Genomic DNA, 21169 nt, shown 5'->3' on the forward strand with positions numbered 1-21169 from the left:
CACTATTGAGGAGGGCCCGAAGATGTAGTTCAAATTGGATGAACTCCATAATAAAATCTTTGTGTCATGGTTTCATGCTTATCTTGTTATTTCTGCATTATTTTATGTGCTTTGAAGTTCCATGGTTAATAAACTCCGTTTCATGTAATTTTGATGCATCTATAAGTAAAATATCTTAGATCATTGGACACGATTGTCTTTGGACAAGCATATCCGATTAACAAATAAAGGGATAATTCTCCTTGTCATAAGAAAGAGAATAGCAAAAATAATTTTTGCACTCATTGCCAAATGAGTGGTCACTGGATTGGTAAGTGCTAGAAAGTTCATCCACACCTTCATCCCAACCAAAGCAAGGGAACCATGCAAGTATCTACAAAGAAAAAAAGAAGTTCAACACAAGATGAAATAAAGGAGGTCGCAACAACTATGACGGAACATGCGATCAATGTTTCTGGACTTGTCAAGCAGTCTAAGGAGAGTCCATTCGAGTGGTTTGATAAGAAATGGATGGGATATCTTCAAAGTTGAGTTTTCCTGTCATGCCTTCGAAAATAATTTTTAAATTTGTTTTTATGTATATAAAAAAAACAACAACTACCAACTGTTGTGAGTGATCCGGCAAGTCATCTGAGTACCTTCTTTTTTAGTCACCACAAGTGCATTAAGATTTTTCCTACCCTCCTTTGAGAGTTAGCGTTGTTGAAAAATTGGGTAATTGGTATTCACCTGTTATGAAAATATCTTCACATTTAAAAACTTTGAAATCGAAAAGGTAAATTAACAATGCTGTATTTGGGAATCGATAAAGCTCAAAGTCATATGCTGTGTTTTCCATGACAGTGCAAGTAAACTCCTAGAGTTCCATTTGATTGACTTGAAAGTTGCCTCAGTTTATTTGAGGGGAACTTAGGAAAGTGCTTTTGGATGAGGAGAAAGGCATGTATGAGAGCTATGCTACACTGTTTCCACTTCAAAATCATGGAGGAGCTGAAGCTGTAGATGCTATTGTGGCGACTTTTCAAGGCCAAAGTGCACTGCTTCAACATGAGGTTGTATACGTTCTAGGGAAATTGCAAGACAAAGCCTCATCATCCACACTGTCAGAAACATTAAGGGATGCTAATGAACATCCCATGGTTCAACATGAAGCAACTGAATCACTTGGTTCCATTTCTAATAGTGAAAGGATTACATTACTGAAGCAATATGAAAAGGACACTGAATCTATTGTATCACAAAGTTGTGAAGTGGCACTAAGCTTGATTGAGTTTGAGTTTTGGACAGAAAGCGGAGGAGATTGAAATAAGGAGAAATGGTAGAATTCCCCTTCTGAAAAAGGTTGTTTTGCGCACGCTGCAAGGTTCCGTGGCATGCAAATTTACAGTTCTCCGAGTTTCAGAGGCTGCCGCCCACCGACAAAACTGAAGCAAATTTTCTTCTTCTCAAGCTTGCCGAGGATCATAAGTGGCTCCACTGTGGGAAGTGAACATCGATGGTTTAATTTATCTATGGATGTTCACTGGAAAAAAGATGAAATTGGCATTCTAATGCTCAATCCAACAAAATCAAAGTCAATCCCAAGTAATGCGGGGTGATGCCAAAATTAGGAACATTACAAGACATTTTGAGCTATAAATCTCCATAGCGATCATGTCGTTAGCATCGAGGGTAAATTTTGGGTCATTGATGCACGATTCTGTCGCAAAGAGCGATTATTTTACACCAACGATGGCAACATATCCAAAGGAATATCGGATCTCCCAGATCGTATCGCCAAATGGGTTATAGCTTTTGGTTGTTTTGTTATTAAACAAAATTTGGTAGAATATTGATATCAGTTTGATGAGATCGTCAGGATTAGAAGTCATCACTCGGGACGATGGTGTACTCAGATGCAGGAAAGGGAGACGTAGTCGTTGCTAGATTCCAAGTTTGTAAAAATCATGGCACCACCATTCCCCCTAACGATGACAATCGCTTGTTTGTTGCTCTATTTGGTACGAGTTATTTCTGGAACATACACAAATTCTACTATTACTTGCTCATGCAAATGGTGGCAGGGATGTTTTAGGCGTTAGGATGACCCTCTGTTGTTGCAGTGGTTGAAAATAGGAGTCCATTCTCACTCTCAAGGTCATATATGTACCCTTCAGATAACATGGGGCCTTCGTTGTTGGGTTCCGGTTCTTACAATTCTTCTACGAGAGGAGCATACAGAAGAGAATTGAAGAATTGGAGGCCAAGATGTAGGGGACCCAAGAGATTTTGGATAAACGTGAGGTGTCTATTTCTTCCAAGAAGCAGGCTTCATTGGCTCATGTACGGGAACATAAGGATGCTTCCCTTGCTGTGATATTTGAAGAACAAAAAAAACATTAAGGAAGAATTTGAAAATGGGCGTGAAAAGGTAACAAACGATGACACGAAGAAGGATTCAATCAAAGAAAAATAAAATGGTAGTGTAATTGCAAATGGGTCATCTATAAGTGATGGTCTTAAAGCTGATTCGAAGAAAGAGTATGGTCTCACGGCTCTACGTTGGGCCTGTACATTATTACTGGAATCTCTTGTACCTGTTTTGGCAGACACCTGAAATATTTCGTTCCCTTGGACTTGAATAAAAAATGCCAGATGTTGTAGACACCTTGGTCAATAGTGGAAAACAAATTGAGGCTGTCAAATTTTTTCATGCATTTGGGCTGACAGAGAAGTTTGCACTTGTTCCTATGTTGAAGGAATATCTGAAAGGTGCCAAAAAATAGAAAAGCTTCTCAGGCAAACTGCTGCATGAATTGAAGCACATACAAAAGATATTTCTACTTACAGAGCTGTTATAAAGTGCATTGAGGAGAAAAAACTTGAATTGCAGTTCTCACCAGATCCTCTTCAAAAGCGTGTAGCTCAGCTAGAGAAAGCTAAGGCTGACAAAGAAAGGTCTGCTAGTGCTGGAAAGCTAAATTTGGATTTGAATCGTGTTAAAGAGTCTTCGACTTCAAAGGGAGATTTCAACTTTATATTACAGTTTGATATCGCAACGTAGGTGAGATCGCTGCAAATTGAAAAAAAGTGTACAGAGGCCTACAGGTTCAGATTGATACTTTTGGAGGACCAAAAGTTTTTTGGTGGGGAGGTTTGATTTACTCTGTGCACCATGAAGAAATTTGATGATAGGTGACAAAGCTTGACAAAGCTTGGAATAAGAGAATAAATGGAATTAATAATTTTATGCCATATTTAATTTAAAATTGTAAAGTGGATAATGTCGTAAGTGAGTGGAAAATGACTTACAAAATATTCCCCTATTTTGCATTTGAACAATTAGTTTTATGTGAGATTTGACCTTACAACTTATTTGATATTTCTCAATGAGAGGTTGAGGGCTCTTGGCATGGTTGAGATCCTTGAAGTTTGGATTTTACCTTTTTTTTCCTTGAGTAAGTTTTAGATCCTAGAATCATGGATCTTGTTTTTCCTTAAAATGTCTTAAGATCCTAATGTTGTGGATATGAGGAGTTATGTCGTTTTGTTGGGAAAAAATATATAAATTCCTTATGTGATATTTTATGGGGGGGGAACCTTTTGGAGAAGTTTTGTGTGATATTTTGGAGGAGCTTTGTAAGAGCTTGAAGCCTTGTACTGAGAGAAAATGTAGCCCTTCTGGTGTTGAGGAAATGTATTTTATGTGAGTACCTTTGGCCCATTTGTGAGAAGGAAACTCTTTAAGGAGCATGATCCACATATGGTGTGAGATGTTTTAGCCCATTGTAAGAAGGAGAATGCCTCAGAATTAATAAAGTGATTCGTAGTTCCAAATGAATCCGGAGACGTAGCCCCTTCCCCCTAGGGTGAACTCCATTATCATATCGGTGTTATGATTATTCATGGTTGTTTGTGTTGCTTGTTTATTTGATGTTTGGCTTCTTTGAATAATGTTGATGTGATGGTAAATCATTATTTAAAGAATGTGTCACTCATGTTCGCATGCAAAATCATGTTAGTAAAAGGTCCTATAATGAGTATTTTTGTTTAAGTAAGTGTCAACATTAATGTCAACCATGGTCCATCAATCTACATGATCGTGAGGTTGACAAGTGCATGACCTCTAGAGTTGACATCAATGCCAACACTATCATCTCACTGTCAATACATCAATGCCAACCAATAGGACCACCAAGTCAACATCCATCACACATGCATATGACAAGTATGACCATGACCATGACTTGTTGAAATCAATGCCAACAAACTCCCCCTTTGGCATTGATGTCAACCTCATCAACATGTGAGGTTGAAATTCATCCATCCAAATTCTCTCCAAATTCTCTCCCCCTTTGACATCAATGGAAAAGGGTCAACTCCATATGAATAGGCAACAAGAATTGAAGCAAAATAACTAGAGTAGTACATGTCTACATGGCTGAGATATAATGCATCAAAGAATCATCCATGTCTCCATATAAACAACAAGCAACATAATATCCAATCACCATTCAGAGTAGCATATCAACCAACAACTTCTAGCATCAAGAAGCATATTCCAACATAATGAAACCATAAGCATCATATGCAACATCATCATAATATCAACTATGTGCAGCATCAAGTAAGCATGGACATGTACATGAGCATCATCCAACACTCCTCCTCATAAAAACATCATATGAGCATCACCATATGATATGTAGCAATACCACATGAGGAAACCACGCATAATCTCACCCATAACTCTATAGCAACAACTACCAAAATATCTCATCACATGAGGCCAAGAACCCCACTGTCATAGCATAGTATGAGGCATAACATGAACACCTCCAAGCGGATCATAATTCCAACAATGTATGGCTGAAATAAATAGGAACAAATAATTCTCCCCCTGAACACATGCCATCTCCAAGCTGTAGAGATACCAATTGTTGGGCTGAAATGACTGCTTCCGCTGCAAACAATGCTTCCTTTGACAAATAGAAGCACCATATGGACCGAGACTCCACATGACCATGAATCAAGTGACATATAAATGATAAATACATGTTTGTAGAAGCGATAGAAGACCTCATACATACTATCATATGCCAACAACATGACCTCATGACTCATGGCTATATGACCCAAATGATACTACAATACAACTACATGGTTCCATGAGCATTATACATAGGTTTTCAATGAAATACATAGCTGCTATGATCATCTCCTATGGACCAATGACTCAAATACATAATACATCATGACTATTATCCCATACATGTGGTTGCAACAAGACTCTATAAGAATCCTCCAAAACAAGCCTATCATCATGATGACTCATCATACTAAATACTGGACTCTCAACCAATACATAATGATGATACAATAATGAATACATGTTTGTAATAAACTGCATATAACAACTTATACATGGATGGTCCATGTCACATGTCATCTTAATACATCTTGAAATGATGATCATAATCTATGCATGGCTGCACATCTTTTCAACTAGCTGTTAGTGGAAACCAAAAACATATATATGGCTGAAAATGTGCTCCTTTTTCTACTCATGAAATCGATATAAAGCTGCTATAATCACATGAGCGAAAAAGAATGAAAGATAAGAAAATAAATCATGAATCTCAATACCATGCATAACTCCCCTTGAGCTCAATATACCTCCAATAGACAGGCTGATCCTGTGGACCTGAATGTGCATGAGGCTGAAATGAACTCATCAATGTTGCTAAAAACTCCTTCTTACAATCCCCATGAGGTTTTGCACCCCATGAGGTTTTGCACCTCTCACGATACTCATTCCTCTATAAGTATGCATGAATAATCATGGACTATAGGAGGGCATGCTCTTCACTAGATGAAGAGCTTCTGCTCCTTGTTTCTCCACACAGTTTTGGGTTTCTTCTTCCCATCCTTCATTTTCTTCATCTCTTACTTCATAGGCTTAGTGCTAGATCATCTTGGTTTTTTCTGCTTTTGGCAGTTTTGTCTTGAGGAATGGGGCAAAAACCAATCTCTTTCCATATGGCCAAATCTATGGTAAATATAGCACTCCACATGGCTAAGAGGATCAACTCTTCTTTTGCTCATGCTAGATCTAAATAATGAATGAAATGTGCTTCTCCTCCATTGGTTAGATATGAAATTAGATGCCTTATGGAAAAGCAAGTGACATGAGTAGCAATAACCATAAAAATCACAAGTATACCTATTGGCCATTCTCCTTGGCTGCTGATATTGCTGGAATCTCTGCTAATATGGTCTATATGTTTTGCTCTAGAAATTTGCTGCAACATGCCCAAACTTGTGACAATTGTAACATTCTACATTATGCACAAAAGGAACAAAAGGACTTTGATTCCTTTGAAATTTTACAAATCTGTCACGATCATCTCTAGGAGAAAAATATCTTCTAAATGTAGGTGCTCCTTGATATTTCCTTCTTTGCTGCTAGTTTCGTTGCTTAATCGACTGTTGGATTTGCTTGATTTTTTGCTGATGGTTATTTTGTTTGCTATTTGGCTGCTGGACGCGCTTCTTATTTCCTTGGATCTCATTTTTATTGCAAGTATTGTTTGCAATAGGTTTCTTGGGTTCTTCTTTGATATTTTTGCCTACATGTAAACTAGATTCACGCTTTTGAAATATAAGACCAAATTTATCCAATGGCGATCTCTGGATCTCAAGTAAATTATCCGAGGCTACGTTGCTCTTCTCCATCTTTCACTTCTTTCTCAAGGAAACAATTTCAACTTATAATTTCTCGCATTATTCTACCTTCACTTGATATTGTTTCCTCATTCCTTCCTCAACTCTTTGAAATTCTTCCATTTTAACCTTTAAGCTCACAATCTCTTCTTTGAGCTTGGCCTCCTTATTGTCACAAATCTGCAACAATTTTTCTTGATCCTTACATGCAACTGTTAGTATAGAAATATCAACTCTAGGAATGTTAATAGCCTTCTCATCTTCACTATGTACTTCAGCATGATCAAAATATGAATCATTAAAATTATAACTCAACAAAAAATCATTAAAATTTATACCTTTGGGTTCAATATTTTTTGATCTCTTCTCATCATATTTTGAATCATGTGCACTGGAAGAATGAGACTCTGATTATACACCGTGCTTGTGCATTCTTCTGCAAAACTTCATCTGGAATTAACTCTTTCCCACAACCTTCACACACTACTTTCCAAATGTTAGATCCATAAGATAAAAATTGCAAATTTACATTTTTATGCCATATCTTGTAATTTGCAGCAGTGAGGACAAACATTCTGAAAAAAAAAAATTCAATTTCCGCCAACAAACCCCATATCTACTCTCCAACGATCAAGATGAAACCAAGAGCCCCGCTGTGATACAAATTGTTGGAATTGTGCTCTGATACCAATGGCTGGAAACATTTGAGCACTACTGGGGGGGAGTGGCGGGAGGGGGTGTTAGGTGGACTAATCCCTCTTGCGAACAAGATGGATCTCCCTATACCGCAAAGAATTCTAGTAACAAACAAGAAAAGAACTGCTACCTATCCTTAGATTATGATTGATTGAAACAAACAATATGAGAGATATCACTTACCGTTTTATTGAAATGCCTGTTGAAGTCTCTTTCAGTGCCTTCGATAGTTAGATTTCCCTTGATGATTTAGAGACCGTTCCATCACTTTCTACAACTTCTCCATGATGTCTTGAAGGAGATATGCATAGAAAAAAACACAAAGGATCAAATCATCCAATATATAAAATGAAAGGTAAATGAACTACTTAACTCAACGTATATTATAAATTGAATCAATAACCAATCATAACCTATGTGAGTTATAAAGGAATCCCACAAATGACATCAAAAAATACATAATTAGGAAAGAACAATTGCTTATTATTAAGAAAAATGGAGAACAAACTTACAACCTCAAAGCCTTGATGTTACAAGCCTCTTTTCACAATGTCCAACCCTCTCCTTGGATGAAAAGCCTCCTAGCCTTATTTCTACAGCATAAGCCTACCTTCAATTGTCATCCTCAATCCTCTGGCCTGTGTTTGATTTATAGGCCAAGAGGAGGAGTTTTGGAATCCATTTCCTAAGGGATGAGATCCAAAAATGATGGGATATGTGATCTACAAAGAGAGGGAAGTAGCTCCATGATGGGAGGGATCAAGATGAGTAGGCATCTATTCGAAGCTGTTAGTTAGGAAATATTCGACTAACAAGGCTTCTAGACTTCCAAAAATAGGTTTTTGAGTGTTGAGATCCAAGAATTTCATTATATTTGGGATTGTTTGGGTTCTAAACTTTTAGGGATATGATTTGGAACACTTTGATGGATAACGAAATATCCAGATTGATGGTCATTTGCCTAATGTGAAAAAATGACGTGTAACAGATTCCCCCCTAAAGTGCCAAGTCAGAAAACATGTTTGATGACTATAGCGTTTTATCATGCCAAAGTTAGGGTTAGAGACTGTAGTCAATGATGTGAACCATTAACGAGTGCGAGAGAAACCACCAATAATGACAATGGTTCTCAAGGTACTTCCAGTAGAATCTACGAAGTGTGAATAGATGTGCTGAAGTCGACACTCATAGAATCATTCAATCGAAGGTCAATGATGAGAACCTGTTGTCGAAGGTGAGAAACCTACCACTAAGGCATGCAGGCTCCAAGGTACTAAAGGTTTCTAGATCAAATCCTAGATAATGAGCTGAAGATGATAAGAAGTGACCCGTCCGAGGAGGGCTTACGACACAAAACTCATGTCAAGTTTTGAAGAACAACAATTTGGAGTAATCTAGGATGGACTCAGGGATGGTCGACGCGATTGAAGGCTATGAATGCAAGGTAATTTTGAATGAGGTTGTACTTCTCTTGAACATATCAGTGACACGACATTTTGAATTAGCAGCACTTGACTAAAAAATAATACCCAAAACCAACTGAAAAATTTCAATGAGGTATGGTCAACTGAGAGACAAATGAATTCCCAACCCAGACACAAAAGTGACGGAGTGTCATGTTAAAGAGTGACATACTGCCTTTGTAATATAAAAACAAATGTTCTTTCCCATTTTCCCCCAATGTTACTCGAAAGTACCTCTTCATTTTTGGCAAGCTTGAGGAGGATAATATATGCTTGTCTTGTAAGCTCATCCTTCGGATGAGTCCTTCGAAGTATTTTTAACGAACCCTAGGAAGGAGTGGTTCGGTCTCGTTATGATTGATGAGTCCTGTACTGTTTAAGTTTTACAAGTCCAATGAAGGGGTAACTCAATGTCGTTTTCATGTTTAAAGAGTTTGAAAAGACACAAAAAGAAAACTCATTTAGTTTTTTCAACGTAAATTTTTAAAGAGCATGGAGAAAATAAAACTTGATGTTTTTCATTTTTAGGGAGTTAGGAGAAAAACATAAGTAAACTCCACAGTGTCTTTTTTCATAAATTTAGTCTCTCAAGCCCGAAAAAGGGTAAAATAATGCAGGAGAGAACTCTATTGACCATGATTAGTCAACGTATACCTTTTTCGTAAATAGTCTAGTTCAGTCCGTAAAAGGGGTAAACTTATACTGAATAGACAACTGTTCATTTACATTTATGAGTTTTAATAGTCAAGTACTAGGCGATCTTTTCATGTTTAAGGAGTTTGAAAAGGGCATAGAGAGAACTCCTAGTTTTTCTTTTTCGTAAGTTTTTAACGAGTTCAAAAAAGTGATAAAAATATACTCACTGTCAAAATGATTCATTTTCATAAATAATCCGTGTTCTACACATTTAAACTAAAAAATTTTCGTCACCACTCAAAAATATATAGTAAAAACATTAGAAATTTGGATTTCAAAAGCTAATAGGCAAAAATTAATATTTTAATGGGCCTAAGAACTTATAAAAATCCAAAAAAATAAAAACTTTTTACCATTTGTGTTTTTTACCATTTGAGAGTGACAGAGTGCTTTTTTCACCAAGAAATTCAAAGGTAGATTCTCAACAAACTGTTGGACCAAATCACGAGCCGTCTTCTCCAGGTAAACCATCTCTCCGATATCTTCATTTTCATTACTTTTATTTTTCATTTGACCGTGTATTTTGGTTTTTTTGGGGGGGTTTATCAAATAAAAAATCGCCCTCGGTGTGCACAATTCATCTTCATCGGCCCTGCGCACATCAACTTAATTTTTAACACTGAAAAATGAGATTTGCGCGGTTTCTAGGGCTAGAACTGAGCAAATCTGCACTGTTTTCCAAAAGCGGTCACACACAACGTTGAGGGCTTCGAACAATTAATGAAAAACAAATTTTTTTTGGTAAAAAATTATCACAATGTCTTCTATTGATCCTCCATGTTTATTTGCAGGGTTTTGAGCTACAAAAATGGAGTGGAGAGAGCGCGAACATGAAGAACAAGATATAACTGCTTTGAACCACCCAGAGACATTATAGGCTCTAAGAAACTATGGTCTGCATAATTTTTTTACAATTCCAGGAATGAAGGCCTAGTTAGATTTACTAGAATGGATGGTGAGAAAGTGGAATGTACAGGAAGAGTGATTCTTGGTTGGAGACCATAAACTCACTATCAATGTCGATGAAATTTATTTCTTGTCTGGGCTCCCATGTCGTGGAGTGGATATTTATATGTATGGACGTAGATGAGGTGGTGAAAAAATCTCCACCTATATAGTGCAACATTACTTTGAAGGAGCTGCTTTGAAAGATGGGAGAATTGATATCAAAACCATTAAGAGGCTTCCTTTGTGAGCTATCAATTTTACTGTTGCACAATTATGCATGAATGTAGCCCTTCACTTGCTTACCAAGGCTCAGATGCAGATCTCCGTAGAGTGCATGCAACCTACAATATTCAACTGGTGTGAAGGGGTAGTTTCCAACTTGAAAGGGAAACTAACTAGAGTGAAAATTGACAAACTCAAGAATTTTGGGTATGGTGCCTTTGTTATCTCGTTCGCTCTAGAGAGGATCCCCCTTCTTGCCCCACAAGTAGCCATAGATGGAGGAGGACCATGAGATCCTCACATGCTGAAGTGGGTCACATTAATGGCATGCCACGAAGGTGGTGAAGGCCCAACGATTCGATATACTCCTGATTTCTTTGGATGGCTGGAATGTTAGATCGTTATGATCGAAGACTTTCCATATGTAGACATGGATTACATAGGTGATCCATATATTCCACTACCAACCGGAATGTAGTGGAGTGATCTAGGTAAAAACTTCACATTTTGGTTATTTTTGAATTTTATTTTGTTTTTTGGCATCGAAAACTAATTTTCCGAAATGATCTTGCAGATGTGGGCCCAGGAGACCAGCAGGAATACAAAAAATTGACATGTGTGGTGAGCAACCAATAACAACTGCAATACATAACCCCGACGCAGCAGAGGCATTGACTAAGCTGGAGCACAACCTAGAGAGGTTGACCCTAGACATCCCAGATGTTGGGATTGATGACTTGCCTCTCCGCTATCAAAGGCACACCGTGGGGGTTCCTGGATCGATTAGTTGCTTGCTATGACGAGTAGCTTGCACTATTGTCTGCTATCATGATCATCATGCGTAGCTGCTAGTCTTAGGGCTAGATTTTGTTTTTTGATGATGTATCGACATGTTTGGATAATAAAGTCCACTAGGCCTAATATCTTGGATGATAGTTTTGTAAAACCACACTTTTTACATACATTTTACTTACTGAAAATTACTACTTCTAACTCAGTATATCTTGTACAATATATGGATGAATATTGTTTTTTCTTTCTTATAGATGTTTACAAATGCCAATGCATCAATAATCAAATGTAACACAAGATAAATAGGAAAAGTACTAGAAAATCATAAAAAGATGCTAAAAATTTGTTGCACACAAGACATAATTAGAATGTACCCATGGAGAGGCAAATTCCCCCCAAGCTTTGTTTGATATACTTAAGTAAATGGTAAATTACTATTGATAAAATAAAGGTTTATTGATAAAATCACATTAAAGACTCGATTTAAAAATGGACTTGTTTCATTTTTTAATGAGTTTGAAGTAGAAATATGTTCATGAACTTCATAAATTGGTTTCATTTTTATGCGAGCTTGAAACGGAAATAACTATGCTCACAGGAACTTTATTTCATTTTTTAATGAGGTTGACGTAATAAAAGAACTATCCTCACAATCAATTGTTTCATTTTTAACGAGGTTGACACAATAAAAGAAGCATCCTCTCAAGCACTTGTTTCATTTTTTAATGAGGTTGACACAGTAAAAGAACTATCCTCACAAGCATTTGTTTCATTTTTTAACGAGGTTGACACAGTAAAAGAACCATCCTCATGGGTATATGTTTCATTTTTTAACGAGGTTGATATGGTAAAAGAAGCATCCTCATGCACTTGTTTCATTTTTTAACGAGGTTGACACAGTAAAAGAACCATACTCATGGGTTTTTTCATGTTTATGTGAGCTTGAAACAAAAGTAACTATGCTCTTAAGAACCCATTTCATTTTTTAACGAGGTTGACACAGTAAAATAGCTATCCTCTCAGATATTTGGATCATGGATTCCAGTTGGTAGAAACACATGCCAAGGGATCTTTCTCGAGCATGGCTTCCAAGAGATCTTCATCAAAAGGAAGAATAGCTCTTTGGAAAGAAGATACATGAAGATAATTAGAAGGGGTAAGAAATGATGAACACTTGACTAAAGAGACATGAGCAACTTAACAAATAATGACCAACATATTGAATATGTGAATAGCAAGTAATAAGCAAACAAAACATCACACAAGCACATAATAACAACACGTATTGACACCAGATATATGTGGAAACCCATAAAGGGAGAAAACCACAATTTTATTATTGCTGTGATGCAAAGGCAAGCTTCTACTCCTTATTACATCTGAATTTCTTTAGGCTCCAACCTACATGAGGTTTCTACTTCAATTTTCTGCAAGCTTCAACATGCAAGGAAGCTCCAACTCCCATATGTTTACTGTAGGCTACAACCCATAGGAGGCTCCTACCTCAACCGACAACCCATAGGAGGCTCCTACCTCAACCGACTCCAACTGGATATTTATCAAGCCACAACTTGAAAGGAGACTACAAACACCTGATGCAAACAAGAAACAACAATATGTTGGTTTACCTGGTCATAAATTATGCATATCTCCATCTTTATTTATGCCTATTCTTCTCTTCAAATCTGCTTCACATAAGCTTCAAATGTGCTAGGTAACTAATGTATAATAACTCTTTTATAAAGGAAGTTTGCTGGATGTTTGTATGGCACATAAGAATATGAAGTGAACAAGACTCTTTGCCTTCCACTCATTCATTTCCAAACTCTTCATATCTTGAATATTAGAACACAAAAATAAATAATCCACCCAATATTATTTTTCATCCACATGAAATTATTAAATTCATCAACATAAGCCAACATCAAATAGAAATATTTATAATTAATGCATCACAAAAATCTTACCAACATCTTTTCCTTTGCCTTGAACTTGCATGACAACATCTTCATGTCAGCGTTTCAACCTCCACGAGTTTTGTCTTGTTTTGCTGTCATGGAGTCTTGCCTTTTCCTTACTTCACAACTCTTTAACATCACAACAAATCTTCAACATAGCAATTTCTGCAACATTCTTTCTTGCACATATTTTCCTTTGCCATAGCCTTGCAACACAACAATGCCCAATCTTTGCTGCTTTGTTCAGATTTACTGTTGCTCCTTTGCCTTTGTTGCATTTTTTCCGCTCTTTTACCTTTGTTGCACTTTTTTTGCTCCTTTGCCTTTGCTACACTTTTGCTGCTCTTTTACCTTTGCTGTACTTTTGCTACTCTTTTACCTTTGCTGCACTTTTGCTGCTCCTTTGCCTTTGATGCACTTTTGCTGCTCCTTTACCTTTGCTGCTTCTTTGTCTTTTTTGCCCTTGTGCTGCTCCTTTCCCTGCTACTCTTGTGCTTCTCCTTTTCTTGCTGCTCCTTGTGCAAGCTACTCATTTTCTTTCTGATTTGCAACTATAATAACATATGTCTTCCTCTGCTTCTTTGCCTTGATCACAACCATGCATGCTTGCTGTTTCTCCTTGCCTTAATGCTGCTCCTTTGCCTGTTTCTTCTCCTTCATTGTTCCTTGCTGCTACTACGTTTTTCCATCAATGGCAATAATGCCAACAATTTCTCCCTTTGGAATTGATGGAAAAACATTGCTCCTCACCATTTTGTCGTGAGAAACACTTATTGTCACCTCTGCTTACCTCCCCCTTTGACATCAATAGCAAGGGGGTATAGTTTATAGTGAAAATCAACAAGAAAGAGATATTAAATGATTGCACAAATCTCTGTTGTATGAAATACAATCTACAATATTTTGATTTGCAAAAGACAAATAAAAATAAAAATTCCACCTCCAATCTTTCTACGAAATCCAGTTAAAAGGTCATGAAAGCATGTGCTATCCAGTGGTACATTTCATTAGCTAATTCTCTGCATATTTGGAGTATATTGTTACTAATAAAAAATACCCTTGACTAACAGGGTTTCATTGAGAGAAAACAACATCAAATAGACTCAATTTCTTTCCCTTTACTGATGCTTCAACCTTTATCCTTATGATTTTCTCCAACATTAGCAATTTATTTATTTGTAGATTCACACAACAGTTTGCAAGCAGTCTTTGTCATTTTCTGCACAAACAATAAATTGATCTTTGTGTGTCTTTTATTTTATTTTGCAGTCTATGTAATATTCGACATCGAATACATAATTTTTGTTACACCTTCAAGTGGAAAAAAATGGGCAATAAGTACATAGCCATAAAATTTCAGGATGATTGTCCCTAGTGCATTGAATTGTTTTAAATTCAAACTTTGTAACACTCCACCAACTTCTTGTACACTAACACAATAATATTGACCACACGCCACTTGTCTTAATGATGTCACCAATCATATTAATACCGCTGTTGTGAAATAACATGAACGATATGTCACTTCCAATAACCGTATAATGCTTCCAATGTATTAAAAAAACCGTTGTTGGAAATACATTTTTACAAATGGAAAGGATAATAGACTTCTTTTGGAAATATGTTTCTTTGAATAACAATATATACAACGCTACTCAGATCAGAATGATATAGCTCTGCTCTATGGCTTGAAAGCTGATATGAAGAGTTGTATGCTAGGTATTCGGCGTATTATACATCCAATACATAATCAATATATATCCAACCCTAATAAATATACGATGCAAACACACTATACATATATCTTCACCTACATAAATTCATTATACATATGGTGAAACTACATTATATATCTTCACCTACGCGCTCCCAGCAACTTTCAGAGTTACAGCATATAATGTTTTCACCAACAGGAAGTCCATTCACTAAGGTAGATAGGAATTACACGTTCATTTCTATGCAGTGTTATTGATTTTTAGGGTTTTAACATGTTATATGACGGACAACTGAATACAGATAAAATTCCAAATGTTGGATATTTATTCCATATCCATTCCATGCATTCCATATCCGTTCTAATGCTAATAATATAACATAAGCTACGATTTCATATACCATAAAACATATATAACACTCTGATACCAATTGTTTTCATTGCGGCCCAATTTAAAATAATATTCATTCTTTCTATTGGGAGAATTCCTATCGCTCTCACGAATTTAGTGACAAGCACGTTGTCGTAAAAGCTGTCCATTATCGACATGGTAGGGGAAATCCTTGAAGCTATGCTTCTTTATGGCGGCGGTAACATTCAACAAATTTACAAAGTACATCACTGTCATTGTGAATACTTGTGCATGCCATTCCTTGTTTTATTCAGTCGACTGTAGGTGTGCTCTGTCCAGTAAAATCGACTCAGATCCTGAAAAAAATTGAAAATTTCTATGGAACTCTACTCTAGGCGTCATGCAAAAAATCTTCTGCATATCTATTTACTGAGCGGAAATAATTTCATCCCCCAGGATATCAGTGTTTGTCAATACTTCATTTTGTATTTCAACTTTCTCCAAAGTAGCCATAATGTCACCATCGTCATCTACATACTCGGATAGAAGAAAGGATTGGAAAAGATATAAATTATTTATTGGTTTTCCAAATTCTGCACGCTGCCATCTATGTATCCATGAGACTTCAAGCACATCAGTTCCGTTAGACTCCAAGCAGGCCCGCCACGACCTCCACGAGGACGTCCTGCCAGACAAGACTTTTGTGAGAAAGGGAATCACATGACTACTACCCGTACATTAAGGGTCAGATGGAGATCGTCTAGGCGTCAAATGCCTCTAATACAGGTCCAAGAGGTGGTTCAACGATGAAGGCATATTTGTTCTGAAACACTGATATTGCCTTCTGTCGTCCTCCCCAGACATCGAATCTACAGGGACCTCCCAATAACCAATTAACTGGAAGCCTTACAGTGTGACAAACTCACTCCAAATTTAAATCTGGGTATGGCAGTCTGAAATGCAACCTTAAGGTTTATGGGCATTTTTTGGTTGAAGATATTGATTCTGTAAGAATGCATGCATTCTTTTTAAGACTTCTGAACAACGAGACAAGTCACAAATTCAAGGCACAATCATGCCACCTTTATGTGTTTTTCTTTTTTTCATGAGGGCCAAGGTATCAATAGTTACCCTAGACTGAATGCCTCAACAATACACGTGTATATTCAGTCTATGTGAAGCCCTTTCAAAACCCTCAGATGCAAGAAATTTATGCTTAGAAGATAGGCCCCAACGCTGTGCATCAAGGAAAAAACCACCGAAAAATCGATCCTACCATAGCGATATTGTAACCATACAATGGATATACGGCGACAAAAATTCCCGCGGCAGATCACATGTCTAAGGATGTTGATATAACCTCCCGCTGCGTTAATACCATAAATGCTTGGAATATAAACCATATGCTGCGTTAATACCAACTTGTAGAATGTTGCGTTAATGCTGCGTTCATACCATGTTGCGTTCATACTAATGTTGCGTTCATATACTCACTTTAACCGATGCATCCAATGTATAATATACCATGATTGCATGTTTGCATTAATGTTTAGAATATGTAACATTGTTGTGTCAATATCTTATCAATATAATGTTTGGAATAAGCCATGTTGGTGTGTCAATATAATGTTTGGAATAAGTGACGTTGTTGCGTTAATATACCTTGATTGTTGTCAATAAGCGATGTTGCATATGCTGCGTTAATACCATGAATGTTTGGAATATAATTCTTGGAATAATATGTTGCGTTATAATATGCTTGATAATGCCTCATAATATCTGCGTTATAATGTCATCAAACGTTTGATAATGGTTGGAATATTATAATGTATCCGTGGTTGCCGTGTTAACTATTGCATGGTGATAATACTCAAATAAATGCAACAATAATCCTCTTATGAAGTCATAATAATAATGCCAATGTATACCAACAACTGACCATAATATAATATTGCTGCCATGGAATATATTAACGTTGCATATAATTATTCTGCTGCACATAATTATTCCATTGGGCATCATTATTCCACTGTTTCAGGAGATTTCATGATATCTCAAGAATTTTGACGCTGCTGCATTAATGATAACTATAATGATAAGAATAACGCTTCCATAAATTAAATACATACACACTTCAACCTGATAAGCTACATAAAAACGTTGCACACAACTGTAACACTGTCCAACAATATAATTATAGCGTTGCTTATGTTACTGGTATGATTGAAACTGATGGTATTCCTTATTTAGCCGGATTCTTCAATCAACATCTATAACGTTCCCATATGCAAAGGAAAAATCGAATTATCTCTTTATTGTGATAATTGTCCAGTCCATTGAGTCACTGCACTACTTCGAACTTTCTCAATTTTTGATGATGGATGCTTTGCTAAAACATTCTCAAACAATCACTGCACTACTTCGAACTTTCTCAATTTTTGATAATGGATGCTTTGCTAAAACATTCTCAAACAATGCTATAATAGGTTCTTCCCCCACAAAATGACGGTAGAATCGCAAGCTTTGTCTCCATTGTATATGTATTATTTTGTTTATAGTCCCAATTTCATTTGGTGGCCATCATTGAAGTAGGGATAAGTTCTAAAATTGTGCTACAAAGATCCCTTTTCTTTTGAAATGGAGTGCATCCAAATATGGTGCATATCTCCATTGTTCATGTGAAAATAACTTCCATCACTCATCACAGAGATAACATAGTTTCATATGCTTGGAGAGGGCTGCAGTGGAATCATTTCTTATTACTCTCATTGAAATTGAGGTTTCTTCTTCATGTTTTGTATGGGACTCTCCTGCTTTATACATTCATTGAGAGGCACTATGAAATTTTATAATTATCATTTGTTGTCTCTTCTTTGCTTCTCCTGCCTTGCGAGCTGATGCAACCAATTCTAAAGTATAGAAGGATTTTAATCTTTTAATAATAGATCCAACCATATAATTGAGGTGGTGCGAGAGTTTCTAGATTATTGTTGTTTGTTTTCCTCTCTTTTTGTATTTATATTTCTTTGATGGTCATTTAGAGACATCTTTCTTTGTTGCAATGTTTTACACATATGCATCCCATATTTCTATGCCATCCTTCAAAATACACAATGTGCCCATGTATTGGTTCCAAAGATAATTTTGATATCTAGTCTTCTCAAGGAACTTTTAATGAGACATGTTCTTAAAGGAATCATTTAGCAATTTGATTAATCTTCATCTCAAACACAAACATGCCTTATCAACTTCTATCTACTAAGATTTTCCTTGTTGTAGATTGATAAATCAAGATTTGTGTCCCTTTCTTCATTCTAACTTTCTTGTTGAATATACTGTGCAACTAGTGTTCATTCTTCTTTGATTCTGTATTTCTTTAACAATTCTTTCAAGACATTCTAAGGGTTGCTCTCCCCTAAGATGTTGCTTCTTTAACTTGTTATAACCAATATCCTTCATTTCTTTCATGAGCAGCTCCCCCTTAGGCAATGACAACTTCATTTTTCTATCTCAAGTTGTTCCTTTTTATACCTTTCTTCCATACCTTTGTTGGCTTCCTTCTGTTGTTGTCTGCATTTCTTTTTGATTCACAGTTTGGTCTACTTTGATTTTCTTTCATCATCTTTCTGGAGTTCTTTAGGGCATATGGAAGCTTGTAGTCATTGGCTTTGTGTCCAAGGTTGCTACATAAATAACACCTTATTTGACCAAGGCATGGTGGAAATGGTGTGTGGCTTCTTGTGCTCCTTTTTACAAACAATTTACATTCAAAAAATTTATGTCCATATTCATTGCACATATAACAATAACCATGAAAATGATTTGTGTACCTGGAGAATGAATGTCTTCTCTATTTGATTGCTTGAGGGAGCCTTCTCATTTGTTGCATATTCTGCTGATTTTTATTGGTTTGTTTGTTCTTACAATCTACTGCCATATGTCCATGTTCATGAAAAGAAAAACATGTGATGTTTTTCCCATGAGATCTTCCGAACTTGTTCAACTCATTTTTAGGAGAAAATGATCTTCGTGCTGTGAACCCTTTCTTCATCTCATTCATTGGCTTTTGATATTGCTGTTTGTTTTTTATTTCTTCTTTATTAATCATGGTGCTTGTCCCTTCTCCTATAAGTATTTTTAGGAAAGCTTCGTTACCATCTTTAATGTCTTCCTTTTCTAAGTTCTTCAGTGGGCCAACTTCCTCTTCTAGCTTCTTACACAACTTGTTATTTTCATCAAACTGTCTTCTAGCTGAAATAATCCTAGACTCCAATCTTTCACATTGTATCTCTTTCACCTTTAGATGGTTTTTCATCATCCCTTCTATCCTCCTTTCTTCTTCAAGCTATGTCTTCAAACTAACAATTTCCTCCTTGTACTTATGATCTCTCTCATCACATGTTTGGACCAGTTTCTTTATATCTTTTTTTCATTCTTCAATATTTCTATTTATGCCAATGTTAAGTCAAGCCTAGCTTGATGTTCAATTAAATTTTCATTTGTATTTTCCCCATGAAATTCAAGTACACTATAACACGTAGAGATTTCATTTAATTGAACACTTTCCTTTTGACAGGGATTTTTCTTCTTCCTCTTCCTCTTTTCTTTTTTTGCACTGCTACTACTAGTCTCTCCTTCATGCATGAGCTGTAATCTATCCCAGATTTATTTTGTAGAATTTAAGTCTATTACTGTATCAATATCCTTATTATGAAGATTGTTATACATAGTACATTTTGCCTTAGCATTCCATTATTTTTCTTGCACAGAGGGAGAGTCTTTACAGTAACCTTCACGTACAAGCTTCCATACACTAGGTCCATAAGCTATCAGTTCAGTTTTAACCTTATCTCTCCATTCATGAAAGTTTGATGTACTAAGCACAAGCACACTTTGATAGTCCATGATTCAACTAGATCTACCTTCAAGCTATTAGGCTTACAACAAAGGAACCTGCTCCGATACCAATTGCTGAAAACATGACTAAACTTGGGGGGGGGTGAATCAATTTACCATATTCACTGACATTAAATTTATTTTCATTAATCTCATTAACTGAAAAATTACATGAGAAACTTAACAAATAATGACCAACATATTGAATATGTGAACAACAAGTAATAAGCAAACCAAAACATCACATCAGCACATAATAACAACACATATTAACACCAAATATATGTGGAAACCCATAAAGGGATAAAACCATAATTTTATTATTGTTGTGATGTAAAGGAAAGCTCCTATTCCTTATTACATCTTATTTTCTGTAGGCTCCAACCTACAGGAGGCTTCTACCTCAATTTTCTACAAGCTACAACATGCAAGGAAGCTCCAACTCCCATATGTTTTCTGTAGGCTACAACCCATAGGAGGATCCTACCTCAACCGAACCCAATTGGATATTTATCAAGCCACAACTTGAAAGGAGACTATAACCCCCTATTGTAAACAAGAAACAACAATGTACTAGTTTACCTGGTCAAAAATTCTACATATCTCTAGCTTCATTTCTGCATGTTCTTCTCTTCAAATCTTATTCATATAATATTCAAATGTGCCAGGTAACTAATGCATAATACCTCAATCATCTCTCTCACATTCTTGTTGGGTTGTGTTATATTCT

The 21169-nt window shown here is 36.3% G+C and overlaps 1 pseudogene; it reads left to right on the top strand.

Moving 5' to 3' along the window:
* The first annotated feature begins 941 nt into the window (after positions 1 to 941).
* LOC149202596 (deoxyhypusine hydroxylase pseudogene) lies at positions 942 to 1304 on the top strand (annotated as a pseudogene).
* Positions 1305 to 21169: the final 19865 nt, after the last annotated feature.

The sequence above is a fragment of the Pinus tabuliformis genome, chromosome 2_1 (assembly GCF_031772625.1).
Source record: "Pinus tabuliformis cultivar Carrire ecotype Pingquan chromosome 2_1, CPIR1, whole genome shotgun sequence".
In the NCBI taxonomy this organism is placed as follows: domain Eukaryota; kingdom Viridiplantae; phylum Streptophyta; class Pinopsida; order Pinales; family Pinaceae; genus Pinus; species Pinus tabuliformis.